At 58.1% G+C, this 5,471-nt stretch overlaps 1 long non-coding RNA gene across 5 annotated transcripts; it reads right to left on the reverse strand.

Moving 5' to 3' along the window:
• Window positions 1-826: 826 nt before the first annotated feature.
• On the reverse strand, window positions 827-5,137 carry LOC135968720 (uncharacterized). Of its 5 annotated transcripts, none has more exons than XR_010583673.2 (3): window positions 5,047-5,137; window positions 3,918-4,103; window positions 827-3,140 (listed from the first exon to the last, which is right to left on the reverse strand). It is a non-coding gene; the product is annotated as an uncharacterized lncRNA (long non-coding RNA). The 5 variants fall into 5 exon arrangements; XR_010583672.2 differs by having other exon boundaries at window positions 4,995-5,137; XR_010583671.2 differs by having other exon boundaries at window positions 827-2,629; window positions 2,787-3,140; window positions 3,918-5,137.
• Between the last annotated feature and the right edge of the window lie 334 nt (window positions 5,138-5,471).

Here is a 5,471-nt window from a genome sequence, read left to right on the forward strand (position 1 = left end):
GTGGTGGCGATGGTGGTGGTGATGGTGATGGTGACGATGTTGGCGATGGTGGTGGTGGTGGTGACGGTGACGATGTTGGCGATGGTGGTGGTGGTGGCGGCGGTGGTGGTGGTGGCCTGGTGGCAATGGTGGTGGTGGTGGCACATGTGCCTATGGTCCCAGCTACTTGAGAGGCCAAGGTGAAGGTGGGAGTATCGACTGAGCCTGAAAGGTCGAGGCCACAGTGAGCTGTGATCATGGGATTATACTCCAACCTGAGTAGCAGAACAAGATCCTATATCAAAATAAATAAATAAATAAATCCCAGTCCTCACCCCAAAAGAAATGTGATCAACTGCTTAGCAAAAAATGTGATCACAATGGGTGAACAGACAGGGCTTCACAGAATAAAAGAAACAAATAGAAATCCTAGAACTAAAAAGTATAATACCCGAAATAAAAAATTCACTGGGCCAGGCATGGTGGCTCACACCTGTAATCCCAGCACTTTGGGAGGCCCAGGCAGGAGGATCATTTGAACCTAGGAGTTTGAGACCAGCCTGGGCAATATAACGAGATCTTATATCTACCAAAAATTTTAAAATTAGCTGGGTGTGGTAGCAGGTGCCTGTAGTCCCAGCTACTCTGGAGGCTGAGGTGGGAGGATCACTTGAGCCCGGGAGGATGAGGCTTTAGCAAACCGTGACCATGCCACCGCACTCCAGCCTGGGCAACAGAGTGAGACCCTGTCTCAAAACAAAATAAAACTAATTATACTGGATAGGCTTAACAACATATTGCAATTATAGAATAAAAGATTAATGAACTTGAAGACAGAGCAGTGGTAATCATCTAAATAACAGAAATGTTAAAAACACTAAAAGAGAGAGACAGAGCCAAGCCATTTACAGAACAATGTAAAATTGCCAACTCCATGTGTAACTGGAGTCTCCGAATGGGAGGAGAGAGATTGGAGCACAAACACATTATTTAGAGAAATAATGGCCTAAACATCCCTGGACGTAGTGAAAAGCATCAATTTATAGACACAAGAAGTTCAGCTAACTTCAAACGGGATAAACAGAAACTCACATGTAGGCACAGCACAGTCAAACTGCTGAAAACCGAAGAAAATTTGGAAGAAGCCGGAGAAAAGGGCGGCCAGAGGTGCCGAATGCTGGTGCCTCCTCATCAAACACCAGCGGGCAGAGGGCGGAGGGCAGAGGGCGGAGGGCGGAGGGCGGAGGGCGGAGGGCAGAGGAATGAAAGCAAGGAGCCGCCCCACCACTCCAAATCCAGCAAGAAATCCTCGGAGTGAAGGTGAAGGTGAAATAAAAGTGCTTTGAAGTAAATGAAACTGAGAAAATCTGCCGTCCTAAGAGCCGCATGACAAAACGTGCTAAAGCTGCGTGATCTGCATAAGGTAAGGAACTCGTGGAAGGGCAGGGTGGCAACAGCCCACGTGTGACCGTGCAGGTGAGCAAGGCGCCCGTCCTCTCCTCGTCATCTCTTAAACGGCAAATCTGCACGCGTGTGTGTCCAGCACCATGAGCTTCGTGGGGTCTCAGTCATAGAACACGTGAGGACAGGAGCGTGAGGCGTGGGGATGGGGAAGGAATCCCACTGTTGCGAGAGGTTTGGGTTTCTCGTCAAACGGTGCCACATCTTCAGATGTCTCTGGAAGCAGAGTTGGGACCGGATGCATACGGGTGTGAAGGTGTTTAGGACCAGCGCGTGTGAAGGGAAGCGGGTAGGGCTGACGTGTGGTGCAGGCCCCACGGGGCCGTGTGACCCGCGGGAAGATCTGGCACGCAAGGGGCCCGTTCGGCTGGCACTGTGGGGAGGCCTGCACGGTCCGGCCTTCCTCGGTCACTAGACTCCATCTTTCCGGGAAGGACAGGGCTGTGGGAAAGGTGACTCTGAGGGTGAGACAGACCCTGAAGGAACATCTGGGTGTTCTGTGCTTCTAGGAACAATCTGAGCAGCACACCTCACCCAGCACCAACCTAGAAAGCAGATGCCAGGCAGACCGCGCTGTCTTCTCTCTCGCTGCCACGTGTCCGCCGTCCCTCCAGATGGCCCAGTCTGCAAACGTCCCCTGCACTCACACGCACCTCGGTCCCTGGGCTGGGGCCTCTCCCACGCCCGCGGCTTCCTCCGCTGCCCCCACCTCTGTCTGTGCCCCCTCCTCCTCCAGACCCGACTCACTCTAGCGGCCTTGAGTGCCCCACGCTGTGCCTCCTGCGTGGCCCAGTGGTGCCGCAGCCCCAGTGCAATGTCGGAGGTGACCCCACGCCCACTGCTTCCTTGTGGGGAACAGAGGACCAACCAAGACCCTCAGCACCTACAGGGAGTGGGGAGGGGCCCTTTCCAGCCTGGACCTTTCTCCTTCTAACGACAGGAGCCACATGGGTGCCCTGCCAGCTTCCAGCACCTCCTGTTCTTCAGAGAGAATTCTGGAAAATAACAAATCCTGACCAAATGCAGCCCCCACAGATACTCAGAGTCCAGTTTTTAAAGTCACCTCAGCTGCCTCCGTCCACCTTCCGCCCTGGTGTGGCCTCTGGTCAGCACTCACTGTTTGTGAAGATGGAGAACTGGGCCTCCCCATCCCCCAGGGGTGGGCTCCATACGCCATTTGCCTGGATCACTGGGGAGAGGATGCGTGGGTCAGGCGGGCTGGGATTGCTGTTGGGGGGCAAGACCCCCCACTCGACACAGCCACGGCTTCCGTGTGAGTCGGGCAAGTCCTCCCCGGGGTGACTCGGGGATCCAGGCTGCTGAGATCTGAAGCCACAGCCTCTCACCTCCGGGAGGAGGAGGAGTGCTGACAGCACGGCCCGGAGATGCGGGGGCCGAGTGGGCTTGCGGAGCACCACGCTGCCCAGCTGCTGCGGGTTTCCTGGGCTCAGCACCCCGGGAGGCTCCTGTGCTCGGCTCCCGGCACCCCTGAGCTGCTGGCGCTCCACCTCATTCCTGCGCTGGGGGAAATTCCAGGCTCACGGCTGCAGACTCAGAGTGGATTGGGTCCTGCCATCTGCCCAAGAGGGGCCGCAGCCAGGCAGGGGTCCGTGTGTGTTCTCTGGCTGAGGATCAAAGCACCAACACTCTGGGGGCTGTGACAGTGGACGTTGGGGCTCTCACAGCCTGCAGATGGGAGCCTGAAATCAAGGTGCGGGCAGCGCTGGCTTCCTCTGAAGGTGCTGGGACAGGGCCCTTCCTGCCTCGTCCAGCCCCTGGGGCTCCCTGGCTCGTGGCCCTAACCCCCATCTCTGCCTCTGTCCGCACACAGATGCCTTCCCTGTGCGTCTGGCTCCATCCTCGTCTCTTCTAAGGGTACTGGCCGTTGGATTTAGGGCCCACCCTACCCAGGACGACCTCCTCTCAAGATCCCTCACTTAAGTTTCCCATAAAGACCCTTTTTCTGAATAAGGTCACATTTCCAAGCTCTGGGTTTTAGGATGTGTCCAGTAACAAAATGAAACTGGGGAGCTGGGGGGACAGAGGAGCTGGGGGGACAGAGGAGCTGGGGGGACAGAGGGAGCCAGGGGGACAGAGGAGCTGGGGGGACAGAGGGAGCCGGGGGGACAGAGGAACCGGGGGGACAGGGGAGCCAGGGGGATAGAGGGAGCCGGGGGGACAGAGGAGCCGGGGGGACAGGGGAGCCGGGGGACAGAGGGAGCTGGGGGGACAGGGGAGCCGGGGGGATAGAGGGAGCCGGGGGGATAGAGGGAGCCGGAGAGACAGAGGGAGCCGGGGGGATAGAGGGAGCCAGGGGGACAGAGGAACCGGGGGACACAGGGAGCCGGGGGCACAGAGGAGCCGGGGGGACAGAGGAGCCGGGGGGACAGGAACCGGGGGACAGAGGAGCCGGGGGACAGAGAGAGCCGGGCTCAGCAGGGGTCAGGGTGTGGGCTCCTGCCCCCTGCCCATCCCACCTGCTTTGCCGGCCGCAGTCTCGCGGAATTGTTGCATGAGCGTGTTCTGACCCTTGCCTCACAGGAGGGGCGGCATGGCAAGGCGGCAGATGGACCAGGCACTAGGTCAGCGAGGCTGAGCAGGTCACGCGCCACGTCCATCCTGCCTTCTGCTTTCCGTCACAAGTTGTGGCAGGAGCAAGGTGGCTGTGACAGAGAACCCCCTTGGAACCTCAGTTTCCTCCTCTGAGAGGAATATAACCGCGTCTTTCTCAGGATCAGGCGGCAGCAGAATAGATGGTGGACGCACTCAAAACCATCCCGTTCCTCGACTGGGGCGGGCTGTGTTGACTGAGCCCGGCTCAGCCCCACACCCAGGTCCCAAGTGCCTGGGCCCCACTATCGGGGCACCCAGCTGGCATTTGGAGTGGAGGCCTCAGAGGGGGCTGTGCTGGGGCTGGGATCCTGGGGGACCAGTGAGGAGAACCTGCATGGGGAGCAGCAGGAGCTTCCCAGAGAGGCTGTGGGGCTTGGATCTGGATCCGGAGGGGAGAATCACTGGGGAGCACCCCCTCAATGGCAGCCAGGAAGGGCTGGAAGCAGATGGGAACGAAAGCAGGAGATGGAAGAGAGGAGAAGAGAGCAGACGAGGCCGGGACCAAGGGGGAGAGGCTGAGGTGGGCAAGGGAGGTGCTGGGGAGAAGGGAAGCCCAGACCGCCACCCCTCACCCCCTTTTCCTCAGCCTGGCCGAGGGGCAGGGGCCGCAGAAAGATGTAAGCTACCGACAGCCTTGCCTTGTTGCAAAGAAAATATTCCCTGAAAGACACATTAAAATGAAGTAAATAAAAGAGATAAAAATGGAAATATCAAGGCAGCAACTTCTCTTCTGATTACAAAGCAGGCAGCGGGAGGCAGCGGGAGCCCTTGAGGACGCAGCTGCACAGCCGGGCGGGCCTGATAAGGCTCCTCAGCCTGCGCAGGCGAGATAAAGCCAGCACGCGCCTGTCCTCAATCCCGGCCGCCATCAACATGCAGACAGCCTGAGCAACTGGCATTCCAGATAGAACAAGCACGCACAGCCGCGCTCTTACCCAGACCTTATTAATCCGCCTGCAGGCATTTAAATGCCGTGGGAAATACGGAGTTTACCAGCACAGCTGACAGGGACTTGGTACTTCATCACATTCTTCCCTCTCAGCCTCTCTCCTTGGCCATCATCTCCGGGCCCCAAGTTTCAGTTGGAAGGGAAGTTTCCGGGTGCAGGTGGAGGGGTCAGGAGGCGGGGCCTCCAAGCACCTGGTGGGCAGGGAAACCCATGGGGTCACACCCGCCCCGGGGAGCAGTCCTGGAGGTCCAGGCAGGCAGGCCGAGCAGTGGCAGAGTCTACCACATGTGCGCAGCCTGGCGAGATCTCACCCTTTTCAAGTCCTGGATGCGCTGAGTTTCCGGTTTGAGTTTGATTTTTATTTTTTCTTTTGGTCTCCTGCACTTTTGCCGTGGGGGGGTCTCCCAGTCCTGAGCATAGAGGCAGGCAGAGCAGAGGAGGGTCAGACCCTGGGGAGATCCCGCCTCAT

The sequence above is a fragment of the Macaca fascicularis genome, chromosome 20 (assembly GCF_037993035.2).
Source record: "Macaca fascicularis isolate 582-1 chromosome 20, T2T-MFA8v1.1".
Taxonomy (NCBI): Eukaryota; Metazoa; Chordata; class Mammalia; order Primates; family Cercopithecidae; genus Macaca; species Macaca fascicularis.